Source organism: Narcine bancroftii, chromosome 2 (genome assembly GCF_036971445.1).
Source record: "Narcine bancroftii isolate sNarBan1 chromosome 2, sNarBan1.hap1, whole genome shotgun sequence".
Lineage (NCBI taxonomy): Eukaryota > Metazoa > Chordata > Chondrichthyes > Torpediniformes > Narcinidae > Narcine > Narcine bancroftii.
Window position 1 is genome coordinate 61988398 of NC_091470.1, and position 13955 is coordinate 62002352.

At 40.5% G+C, this 13955-nt stretch overlaps 1 long non-coding RNA gene across 1 annotated transcript in view; it reads right to left on the reverse strand.

Moving 5' to 3' along the window:
• Positions 1-11924, reverse strand: part of LOC138752359 (uncharacterized) — a 30919-nt gene extending 18995 nt beyond the window's left edge. Inside the window, exon 1 of the long non-coding RNA XR_011350557.1 lies at positions 11721-11924. This is a non-coding gene — a long non-coding RNA (uncharacterized lncRNA). The remainder of the gene's footprint in view (positions 1-11720) is intronic.
• Positions 11925-13955: the final 2031 nt, after the last annotated feature.

The following is a 13955-nucleotide window of genomic DNA, read 5'->3' on the forward strand; positions in this document are numbered from 1 at the left end:
TATATGTGGAAAATTAAAATCTCCCATAATTACAACCCTGTGCTTATCACAAATATCCACCATCTCCCTACAGATTTCCTCCTCTAGGTCTCGGTCCCCTCCGGGTGGTCTATAATACACCCCTACAAGTGTAACCTCTCCTTTCCCACTCCTCAGTTCCACCCAAATAGCCTCCGTGGACGAGCCCTCTAATCTATCCTGCCTAAGCACTGCTGTAATATTCTACCTGACAAGCAATGCAACCCCACCTCCTCTTGCCCCTCAGACTCTATCACACCTAAAGCAACGAAACCCAGGGATATTCAGCTGCCAATCACATCCCTCCTGCAGCCATGTCTCACTAATCGCTACCACATCATACTTCCAAGTATCAATCCACACCTTCAGCTCATCCACCTTTTTTACAATACTCCTGGCATTAAAATATATGAATTTCAGAAATTTCCCAATTCTTAATCCCTGTTTTCCCTCATCTTTAATAACAACATTATTTCCTTTTCCTGCCAATTGCCCTTCATCTTCTTCCAGAGCATTTCCTTTCTCTATCACCTGCCCATCCATATTCAAATACTTACTACAAACTTTCTTTGTTTGCATTCTAACCTTCTCCATACTGCTCTGTACTATTTTGCTCTCTCCTCCCAACCATTCTAGTTTAAAGGATCCTGAGTAGCCCTAGCAAATACCCCTGCCAGGATTCTGCTCCCCCTGGGATTTAAGTGTAACCCGTCCTTACTGTACAGGTCACATCTTCCTCAAAAAAGGTCCCAGTGATCCAGAAACTTGAAACCCTGCCCCTTACTCCATCCCTTTAGCCATGTGTTAATCCTCCACCTCATTCTATTTCTATTCCCACTGTCACGTGGCACAGGGAGTAATCCAGAAATTACCCCCTTTGTGGTCCTTCTTTTTAACTCCCTACCTAACTGCCTGTATTCACTTTTTAGGACCTCTTCTCTATTCCTCCCTATGTCATTGGTACCTACATGTACCTGTCCCTCCCACTTTAGGATATCCGGGACACGAGCATCAACATCCCGGACCCTAGCACCAGGGAGGGAAACCACCATCTGGTTCCCCTTGCTGCGTCCACAGAATCCACTATCTGTCCTCTTAACTATGGAGTCCCCTACCACTATTGCCCTCCTCTTCCTTTCCCTACCTTTCTGAGCTACAGGGGCTGACCCCATGCCAGAGGCACAGCCACTGCTGCTCCCCCCAACTTTGATGTCCTCCTCAACAGTACTCAAAGAGGTGTACTTATTGCTGAGGGTTACAGTCATAGGGCTCCTCTCTGGCACCTTACATTTTTCTGTCCCTCTCCTAACTGTTACCCACCTTTCCTCCTCCCGTGGCCCTGGCGTGAGCACCTGGCTGTAACTCCTGTCTATGACTTCCTCTGTTTCCCTAACCAGCCTGAGGTCATCGAGCTGCAGCTCTAGTTCCCTAACACAGTCCCTAAGAATCTGCAGCTTGACACACCTAGTGCAGATATGGACATCCAGGAGTCTGGAAGACTCCAGGACCTCCCACATCTGGCACTCCCAACAACACACAGCCCTAACACTCATCCTTTACCCCAATGAAGTAGTAATAAAGACTATCTTACCTTAATGTGCAATGACTCGTCCTCAACCTGTGCTCCCTCTCACTCACTCACTGCTGCTCCCAAAAACCTTTCCTTTACTTTAATACATTACCCAATGTGACCACTAGCACTGTCCAATCCTAACCAGTTTCCTTTAATTACTCCCACCTGCACTCCCTATTCAATTACTGTCTCTGCACTGAACAGCAATCCCCACCTAAATTATTAACTCTTAATTAAGACTAAATGACCACTCTACTCACGTCTGTTCAGCACAGCACGCTCCCGCCTCTTCGCTCCTTGCCAACTGAACCTCAACTGAGGTAAGGTTTTCTTTGTTTTTAAAACTCCCTCCCTGCTGATGTCACCACACGCCTGCGCACTAGCCCCCTCCCCCTTTTAAATTTTAACTTAAAATTAAATTAACTACTTTAAATTTACACCAACAAACCCTTCCCCTTACAATTTAAATAAATAAATACACACCTGACTTTTTAAATAAATAGATAAATTAGGACCACTCTACTCACGTCCGTTCAGCACAGCATGCTCCCGCCTCTTCGCTCCTTGCCAAATGGACCTCCATGTATATTTTCCCTGCACTCTTTCAATCCTATTGAAAAGTCACACCCCCCCCTCCCCCATCTGAGAGGGAGAAGTGGAGGAGACAACCTATGGGGATGGTGACCAAAGCAGTAGACCAGTGAGGGGGCTCTGCAGCTGAGGGACCAATGCATGCTGGTGACTAGAGACAAGGAACCCACAGAATCTGTAGGCTGCGGGCTGCTGGAAGCCAGTTCAAACTAGCTGGAGAGGTGTCACATATCAGATTCAGGATGTGAGGAGATGCCGAGGACACTGAAGGGTTCCTGACAGAGGCTTGGATCTGGAGCTCGGGTTGCCAATGGTTTGGACTGGACTCTGTGTGGCTACAGGGTCTGTGGAAACACTGGAGGTGAATCTACAGACACTCGGTGACTCTGGGGGGACTCTCTTTTGCTTCTCTCTCTCTGACTGCAAGTCTGACCGTAAGATTGAATGTAAAACACAATGTAAGAGGTGCTTAGGCAATTCTTGCTGGTGGTAAATCTGTCTGTCTTGCAGCAGGCAAAAAGAAATTTCATATAATATGACACGGTTTTATTTACTATGATAATAAATTGAATCTTGAATCTTTCCTGACAAAAAAAACTGCAGACAATACTACAAATTTGACTTCACTTATACAACTTCAATATAATATCCCAATTCTTGATTAATGAAGGTCAATGCTATCCACCTGTAACATCACTTTCAAGAAATTGTGTATGTATTCCCAAATTCCTCTCTTCTGCTGCATTTAACCATTTACAATGAATCCTACTCTGATTTATCTTCCCAAAATGCAACATCTCTCCCTTGTCTGCATAAAATTCCATCTACCATTTTTCTAGCTTACACTGCAAGCTTTGAGAACCTTTCTCACTGTCCACCATGCTGTTAGTCTTAGTCCCAACTGTAAACTTGCTGAACCAATTTACCACGGTATAATCCAGATCATTGATATAAATGACAAACAACAATGGACTTCACACCAATCCCATGCACAAAGAACTGTTGACTATCCAAATCAGTTATCTGAATACTTAGATGTTCAGTTTTTTTTTAGGATACCTTCCAGTAATTTACCCTCTACTGATATCAGACTCACCAACCTATAATTTCCCAAATTATTCTCAGAGCATTTCTTAAACAATGGAACAACTTTCACTATGCTCCAGTCCTCTGGCACCTCACACATGGCGAAGGACATTTTAAATACCTCCACTAGGGACCCTGCCATTTCTACACTAGCCTCCCTCAAGATCCAAGAGAATATTTTGTCAGGGCCTAGGGATTTTTCCACTCTTATTTTCCTCAATTCAGCAAGCACCTCCTCCTCTGTAATCTGTGCAAGGCCCATGACCTTTTTGCTCTTTTGCCTCACTTCTCTTGACTCAGTGTCTGTCTTTCAAGTAATTACAGATGCAAAACCAATCATTTAAGATCTCCTCTAATCTTTATGGCTCCATATTTAGAAGGCTGCTGTAATCTTCAAGAAGACCAATTTTATACTTTGCTATCCTTTTGCTCTCAACATAATCATAGAAACTATTTTCCTTCACCTTGTCAGCCAGATGAATCTCATGCCTTATTTTAACCTTCTTGATGCTTTTTTTCCAGTTTTTTCTTCCATTTATTATAGTCCTCAAGTACCCTGTTTGATACTTGTTACCTGTACCTGCAAGGCACCTTCTTTTTCTTGACCAGAAACTCCATTTTTAGTCAAAAACCAAGGTTCCTTATGCTTATTATTCTTGCCTTTAATTCTGAGAGGAGTAGGCAAACTCTCTACTCTCAAAATTTCACCCTCAAAGGCTTCCGATTTACCAAGTGTTACCTTGCAAGTTCTGTCATACTTTTTTGGCCCCTTTGCCTTTACAGTTTCTTTAGGACATTGAAAAAGGGCACTTAATCTGTTCTGGCTCACAGAACAATCCCATCCATCCACTAAGGTTCTGCAAAACCAAGTCTCTCTCTGTTCACATCAACCCTGAACCCCCTCCAGATTCTACCACTCACTTATACGCTACAGATGATCCAGAGTGGCCAAGAACTCTCCAACCTGCAAGTCTTTGGTATATAGGAGGAAGATGGTGGACTTGTGAGATTCTCGCACAGTCACGTCTAAACCACACCAGACAGACCCAACAGGTAGGATTAAATCTGAACTAAACCTGGAAAACTGGTGCTGTGAAGTAGAAGCATTGTTAGAGTTTAAAATTGTCTTTAAACAATTGGTTCCCAACTTCAGTCTACAATAGTTATCTATGGTTAGATAACAGTGCAATTAGTTTGCTTCATTTTAATATTATGGCATTGAAATAATTTGAGAAGAGTTTTAAAAATGTCACCGTAGTCATTCTCACCAGTAAGGCAAATGATGAGAATATGCTGGTTATGTTGGCCATTGTCTTACAGTAATGATTTTACATGAATTTTTTGGTACAAAATACAAATACAGGTATTTTTATGCTGGGGTAATATTGTCTTTCTTTATCTACATGTAATTAAGGACAACTGTGTGACTTGTCTGCAAGTTCACATTTTGAAATCCCATCGTTCCCTCCATTAATAATGGCAGTATACAAGTTTAGTGTTTTTGACATGATTTAATTTCATTGTTTGGCAGTTGGTCTCTATCTTGTAGCAGACTTCAACAGAGATTTTATCTGAAGGCTGCACCGAGCAATTAGGGTCAGGTGATTTAGGCAGTTGGATTTGAACACCTCAAATTAGCAGGAAAATGATTCGGCAATAGAGATTAAGGGACATGTGACACAGGGTGGTATTAATTCACTTCAACTCAGCAGTCTAGAGTGATGGTACTTTATTTTTTGGACTGGAGTTTCACACAGTATGTGCAGCAGTGAGAAGGAAATTTACAACTAACTAGCTTTTTTTCCCCCTACAATCTTAGTGTTGGACATAGTTCCTTTTCAGGCGTTCAAGTGAAAGCTTTGTTCTTGGTAGTTGCTCTGTCTTTAGATTAATGTGCCAATTTGTAGTGAGCCATGGTTTCATTATGACACAGAAGGAAGCCACTTGGCCCATTGAGTCCTTACTAGCTCCCTGTATCCTTGTAAAATTTATTCCCTCCTGCATATCTATTATCCTCAAGGGCAGCAGATCCCACCTCATTGCCAACACTGCTTATTTGTACACACATCCCTAGTCTACTTATCCAAAATCTTAAATATACCATTATCTTTTGCCTTAAATGAATGGGAAAGTTTTGACTTCCTTACCTAGACCTATCATAATCTAATATACTCTATTGGAGCTTACTCTGAGGAGAATAACCGCAGTTTCTTCCACCTAATCTTATAGTTGTACCCCTTCATCACTAGAATTATTTGTAGTAATTACTCCACAATCTCTCAAGTACCTTCACATTGATCCTGCATCTGCTCACTTGGACAGTACAAAAGTTCTGGCCTGGTTAATTTCCTATACAATTATCCAGTGTTGCAATTTATGAAGCTCATGAGTGGCACAGTTGGCACTGCAGTTAGTGCAAGGCTATTACAATGCCAGTGACCCAGATTCGAATCCAGCACTGTCTGTAAGGAGTTTGGACATATCTTTTTTACAGGTGTTCTGGTTTCTTCCCACCCACACAAAACATATGAGGATTGTAGGTTAATTGGTGTACTTGGTAGTGGTGTGGGGGGGGGGGGGGGAGGTGGAGAATGTGATAGTGGTCCTGTTAATGTGCTAAGTGTTAAAATATATTTTTTTTAATTAAAATTTAAAATATTTTAATAACCCATATGTTTTATTCACATATCCTCTCAGTATGCCTGGCCACTTTCAAAGATCCCTTTCAAGGTCCCTTTGCAAATTGTTAGAACTGTGCCATTGTCCGTATTGCCTCTCCCACACTTTACCCAAAAATATGCCCTCTCATTTCTCTACAGAAAGTTACATTTGCCAATACTCAATTTTTGCCACATATCCAAATTTGGTATCACTGAATTATATTATAACTTTGTTCTGCATTCCATATCTAAATTATGTTATACCCTATAGATATTCATGAATCTTTGGGAACATTCTGTTCTATCTTCCTTCAGTATAAAGGAAATTATCTATCACAATTTTCAGCTTTCCAAATTCAAGCCACTTTATCCCAAATTTAGGTTGATCCTTCTGTTCATTTACCCTTGATTGTGCTAACCAGTCATTAATATGATCCATTAAAAATTGCTTCTGAATATTCATATTGACAGCATCCATTACATTCTCTTTACCAAACTTTCTCTGTCAATGTTAGTCACAACTGGTCTTTCTCTCTGGAAAGGTTTTCTTTAATTAACTCAAAGTAGCATTGTTCTTTAGAATCATGGATTTGTAGAGCTTTCCAACATGGAAACAGACACTTCACCCCAATTTGTCCATGACATAAGACATATGAGCAGAAATTGGCTATTTCAGCCCATCAAGTCTGTTTTGCCAATCAATCATGAGCTGATTAATTTTCCCACTCAACCCTATAACCTTGGATGGACTGGCTAATCAAGAACTTATCAATGTATCTCTCAAATGCACCCAAAGACCTTGACTCCACCACAGCCTGAGGCAACAAATTTCATAAACTTTCCACTGTTTGACTGAAGAATTTTCTAAGTGCCCATCCTTCAATCCTGAAGTTGTGCTCTCTTGTCCTAGATTCTTCTACCACTGGAAGCAACCTATCTACATCTACTCTGTCTAACATAACATAACATAACAATTTACAGCACGGAAACAGGCCATTAGGCCCTTCTAGTCCGCACCGAACCAAACATCCCTCTCTAGTCCCACCTCCCTGCACAATGCCCATAACCCTCCATCTTCTTCTCATCCATATACCTGTCCAACCTTTTCTCCGCCGCCACTATTTCTCCCGGAAGCTCATTCCAAACGTCTACCACTCTCTGAGTAAAGAAGTTCCCCCTCATGTTACCTCTAAACCTCTGCCCTTTAATTCTTAACTCATGTCCTCTTGTTTTAATCTTTCCTCCTCTTAACGGAAATAGTCTATCCACATCCACTCTGTCTATCCCTTTCATAATCTTAAATACTTCTATCAAATCCCCTCTCAACCTTCTACGCTCCAAAGAATAAAGACCTAATCTGTCCAATCTCTCCCTATACTCTAGATGCTTAAACCCAGGTAACATTCTGGTAAAACTTCTCTGCACTCTCTCCACTCTGTTTATATCCTTCCTATAATTAGGCGACCAGAACTGCACACAGAACTCCAAATTAGGCCGCACCTACGTCTTATACAGTCTCAACATCACCTCCCAACCCCTATATTCCATGCAATGATTGATAAAGGCCAGCATACTAAAAGCCTTCTTCACCGCCCTATTCACGTGAGTTTCTACCTTCAGGGAATGATGTACCGTCACTCCTAAATATTTCTGCTCTTCTGTATTCATCATTGCTCTCCCATTTACTACGTATGTCCTGTTCTGATTCTTCTTACCAAAATGAAGCACCTCACACTTATCAGCATTAAATTCCATCTGCCATTTTTCACCCCGCTTTTCTAAGCAGCCCAAATCCCTCTGCAATCCTTGAAAACCTTCTTCATTATCCACTATTCCACCTATCTTAGTATCGTCTGCATATTTACTAATCCAATTTACCACCCCATCATCTAGATCATTAATGTATATAACGAACAACAATGGGCCCAATACAGATCCTTGAGGCACACCACTGGTCACCGGCCTCCAACCTGACAGACAATTATCCACTACCACTCTCTGGCCTCTCCATTTCAGCCAATGTTCAATCCATTTGACTATCTCAAAATTTATACCTAAAGACTGCACCTTCTTAACTAACCTTCCATGTGGTACCTTATCGAAGGCCTTACTGAAGTCCATATAGACAACATCCACTGCGCTACCCTCATCCACATTCCTAGTCACCTCTTCAAAAAATTCAATCAGATTGGTCAAACATGACCTTCCTCCCACAAATCCATATTGAGTGCTCCTGATCAGACCCTGTCTATCCAGATGTTTATAAGTACTATCTCTAAGAATTTTCTCCATTAATTTACCTACCACAGACGCCAAACTTACAGGCCGAACGTTGCCAGGCTTCCTCCTTGAACCCTTTTTAAATAACGGAACCACATGCGCAATGCGCCAATCCTCCGGCACTATCCCCATATCTAATGACATTCGAAAAATTACCGCCAGAGCCTCTGCTATTTCCTCCTTCACTTCTCTCAATGTCCTGGGGAAGATCCCGTCTGGTCCTGGAGACTTATCCACCTTTATATTCTTCAAAAGCCTTAAAACTACACCTTTTGTAATCTCTATATTCCCCATATTTACCCAATTTGCTTTTTTTATCCCACATCTCCCAATATCCTTCTCCTTAGTGAATACCGAAGAAAAGAAACTGTTCAATATCTCCCCCATTTCTCTAGGTTCCACACACAGTTTTCCACTCTGATTTTCTAAGGGACCAATTTTGTCTCTAGCTTTCCTTTTACCATTAACATATTTGTAGAACTCTTTTGGATTAGTTCTCACCCTGCTTGCCATAGTTTCCTCGTACCTTCTTTTAGCTTTCCTAATTCCTCTCTTAAGATTCCTCTTACATTCAATGTATCTTTCAAACATCCCCTTAACTCCATGCTTCTTATATCTAATGTATGCCTCCCTTTTTCTTCGAACCAAGTTTCCAATATTCCTTGAAAACCACTGCTCTCTCAAACCTTTTGCCCCTCCTTTCAACATTCAAAATGTTTAAATTAGATTTCCCCCCCCCCAGCATTTGCCTTAATTAAAATGAGTACAGGCTAAAACTGTCAAATGCTCCTCATATGATAACCCTTTCATTCTTGGAATCATCCTTGTGAATCTCCTCTGAACCCCCTTCAATATAAGCACATCCTTTCTTAAATGAGGAGTCCATTCTCTCAGGCCTGCTTGTCATTGGTAACGTGCTTCGTCATTTTTTTTTGCATCCTTTGCAGTTTAACACCTTTGCTTGGTGACACATGAAACCATCTTCTTTAAACAAGCAGAACTGCCATCAACGGCAGCTATTGCATTTTTAGCAAGTGTTAACATTATTGCTTCGCTGAAGCTTTTGCCATTGCTTTCTGAAGATGTGTCTGGTGATTCCTTGAGATCACTCCTTGCAATTTCTATCAAAGTTCCGCAAGCCAGGTGAAACAGAAGATTCAGTGTTGTCAGCAATTTGAATGTAATCTATTCATTTAAATCATATACAGTTCTAACCCACCACAACGGTTTAAAAAATTCATCATTGTTAAAATGTCTGTAAAAATCTTAATGTAACAATGTACTCACTGAATGCTTCTCCTTCTATTTGAATCATGGTACTCCAAGATTTCAAATAGTTGCGAAGTTCAATAATCCTTCAATTTCTACCCTAATTCAAAGAAAGGAAAAAAAATTGGCTGTCTGCAAAGCTGCGGTAGCCATGCCATAGATTGCAGAACCAGCCTTTTTCAACAGTATAATAAATGTTCCAGTAGATCTGGTGAAATTAAAGATGGCAGGAAATGTATAAGCCCTTTAGATTCCAGCTCTGCTCACAAACCTAGCCATGTACCTGAGCCATGGTGGTCCAGCCCTAACCCTGACTCCTGGCACTGACCACAGAGCTTGCTTGGCATCCTGGACCCTCAGGGCACACTCCAGACTTATGAGTGAGCTAGGTGCTTGAATTGATGGGTGATCCAATTTCTGAATCACTGGATGCTGGATTGTCAGAGTTTGATTTCAGAACCTCAACATGGTCCTGTACTCACTGGCAAGAATAGGCAGTAAAGATTAATTTCATTCTCCACTTGTGAACTGAGAAAAAAATTCTCATGCTTCATTGTGTACTCTTCTAAATGTCAAATTTTTTAGACATTTTTAATCTTAAATGTATGGGATTAACTATTATATGCATACTCATTTTGTGGGGCTAGAATCCAAAGTACAATGTCAGTAGCAGAAGTCCTAATGATTTCTAAATGAATAAAGAACAAAGACACAATGAATTAAAGTAATAATATGGAGTCTGCATATCAAAACACACATCCTACCCATGGGTGAGGACAGGACCACAGTCTGAACCTGCGTTATCGAAGGTGTCAGGAGTTCCAATGAACGGGAGGACGGGGCCAAGGTGAGAGTCCACATTCGGAGTGGCAGCAGCACTGATGGGCGGACCGCCGGGGCTGAGACTGGAGTCGGGAGCTCCAATGGCTGGATGGCTGAGGTAGGAGTTTGTGACCAAGAACTCGGGTGCTCCGGCCTGTGGGTGGCCGGGGCTGAGGTGGAGATTAGGGTAAACCTTTCTCCAAAATGTATGGAAACATTTTGGGCCAAAAATAGGGAGTTGACTTTTATATGAGATCAACTTTTACACGATTATATACGTGGATATCCCATCTGTGCTTGAGCAGCAATTTTGTTCTGCCTCTCACCTCTCACTTAAAATATGCCCTGAGGCTCAGCTCTGCTGGGGCTCAGCTGTGTGTTTCATTCTCCTTTTACTGGCACTTATCTCAGTTCTGCAGTAATAATCTCTCAAGAGTATCAGGAATTTCAAAACAGGTGTGTGATAATGTATTCACCGAATGTTTCTCCTGTTCTTTGATTTGTGAGACTCCGCTGTTTCAAATGCTGCTGGAAAGAGTGTGGAGGAGATTCACTGGAATTTGGCCTGGACTGAAGAGCTTTGGCCATGGAGGAGATTGGATAGGCTGGGCTTGTTTGGCTAGTGGGAAAGGGGATATATTATTTATATTTATGAGAGGCAGAGATGGTGAAAATATATTTTCATGTAGTCAGAGTATCATGAACGAGAGGTTTAAGGTAATAGAAAAGAGTTTCAGAGGAGATCTGGGGTAAGATTATTTTTCACATGGAAAGTTGTTGGTTACACTGCAAGAGGAGGTGATGGACTCAGATCCAATTGCAGTAAAAGCCCGCAGTATCCAACATCTATGGCGATTGGTAGATGCTGAATAAGTGAATTTGCCAGTTGCTTGAGACTGTGTGTTGCTTGGATTGGTGAACTGGCTGCTAGGGTCACCAATCACAAATGTTTGTATTTTTACCTATTTATTTTCTGTGATTTTTAAAATTTTTTAAATTTTTTAAATTATTTTTTTGTAGTGGTTGCTTGAGGCTGCTGGTTCCTTGAATTCCAGATAATGAAGATTTTACTGTGTTATGTTTCAGAACCACTTAGACAGACATGCAAATAGGCAAATAAGCAAAATGGATGTAGTGTGCTGAAGGACCTCTTTCTGAACTGAAAAAATCTAAACAGCAGACAGAATCACATGAATAATGATATAAGATTCCAACTTCACCACACTGCAACTATAGGTAGGAACTCTTGACCTTGAGACTATGGTATGCAGTAGTCCAATTATATACCAGGTGGAGTTGGTGGGAAGCATTGGGATGGGGAAGTGGGAAGAAATCTTTTGTTGCTCCTTCTCAGAAGAAATATTGTTATTATTAATAATACTGCAGATAGATGACATTGTCATATCTGAATGAATACTCACATTACTATTCTTATCAACAGGCCCACTGGAATGATCTGACAAAGAATAACAAAAGCAATGAAAGAGAAATCTTTGAAGCATGATTGCTAAAAATGATTACACCTCAGGGGAGACATCTAGTGTTCAAATAACAATACACAAGTGATCTGCAAGTGGGTAATGTTTCCAGTTCTCTGCCTGATCTGAGACCTGAACTTGCGGCTCCTCTTGGCTTCTCCGACTGCACTCTGACATTGGTCGCATCATAATTGTCCATCACTATGACTCACCCCACACAGAAGCTGACAGGCTATTCATTTTAGAGCAAAAAAAAACAACTCATCCATGTTCATGATTCTTCTTATTTTTAAAATAATTAACTTTTAATGGTTTATAATGTATTTTGAGTGTTGCATTTTAAAAAAATTATTTCTTCATCATTTTAAATGTTTTAAATTCTTTGATTGTTTAGAAGTCAGCAAACATAAAAAAAACATTCTTAATCCTTGGTTGGTTTGACATTAGATTTGGGTCTGGGGTCTTGCTCGCTCTTTTAACAACTCCAAGATTAGCACACCTGCACAATGGCTTTCCCTAATGTGAATGTTAAGGGTCCCTCATTTTGAACCAAAAGGTCTATGTGTGACAAGTTGACCCTGGATAAATGGTGAAAATTCAATTAATGCTTACCACTGAAATCTGGACTAATAAAAATTGCATGTTGCCAGAATGAAGTCTTAAATTCTCAATAAAATAATTAACAAATTCATCTCATAACAGATTGACTAGTAAAAGCAGAGTAAATTCTTCCTGTGGCACAGAGGAAGGACAGATTCTACCAATGCTAAAATCATAATGAAATCCACTACCCTCGAACATGGAGATTTATTTGACCATCGTAACTGTGGATAGATAAACAGGGATTCATTCCACTCTCAGTGAATGGACATTTTGAGTAAGATTGCAACGGTATTCACAATTTGCTTCATAGTCTGTCCTGAATAGTTCACATTTGAACTGGGACAATGAACAATGTTCTTAGAGATTTCTAATTAATCTGACACAGGAATAGACAGCTTTGCTATCTGTTGAAATGTCTGTGGGATAAGCTTGTTCAGGATGTTTCTAATAAAGCATGTATTTTATCAGATTGACCAGTTTTGTTCAAATGTCACAGTATGCATTCTTGGATAATTTGAACTTGAACTTGAGATGCAGTGATTTTGAGTGTGATGGTTCATCAAGTCTGTTTGATATTCTTCAGCTTGTGGATGGTGGTAAAATGATGTTGTCTTTCCCTTTTAACTGGACATCATAACTGTGACAAAAGCTTACTTGATTGTGAGAACAACTGACTCCTAAACTGCTCTAGTCATCTGTTCAGCTGATGAGAGGGTAGTATTGTGGTTAAGTTGTTGGTCTAGTATCCAGAGGCATGGACTATGGACCGGGAGAGACGAGTGTCAATCCGCCATTTGGGGAGATCAAATTGAACTTGTTTGGAAGTAAAAAGCCAGGAATATTGAAAACACTGGATTTTTACTGATTATTATTTCTCATGATTATTCTTGCCATCCAGGGGAGGAAATCTACCAACATTTCAGGTCTACCCTTTTGGCACCTCCACGTCCACCAATGTGGTGGACTCTAAACTGCTCTTTAAAATGCTCAGCTAGCTATATACTTCAGGGGCAGATGTGGGCCAGCAATAAATTTAGGCCTTGCCATTTTCATATACTTACTCGAAATGAATAAAACAGCCTGACTATGGATGCACTTTTGTAGTTCTTTCAGAATAGTCAAAAATAATTTATACCATAATGTGATATAATTATCATGTTCAAAATTAATCCTGTAACTGTATGAACGTTGGAACTTAATTGAAGCAGTTAGAAGTGCCTCAGGATGACACCTTCATGCACTCATTTCCAAATTTATTTTATTTGTCTTGATAATTCCTGGTCATTGTTACAAGTACCAGGGATCATATTAATGAGTACCTTTCCTTCACTTGCAAAAGTATTTTAAAATAATATTAAAAGGTGTACTGAATGTTGAACAATTACTTTGTGCAACTTACTGGAATTTATCCAGAATGAAGTGAAGCATAGTCATTCTTATGGTGGGGATGTTGTAATGAGAGTTCTAGTAAAAAGTGAAACTAAACGTGAGGCCTGAGAGCCATAGATAAAATGGACAGCCAGCGCCTCCCCCACCCCCCCCCCCCACCCCAGACAGGAATAGCAAACACCAGAG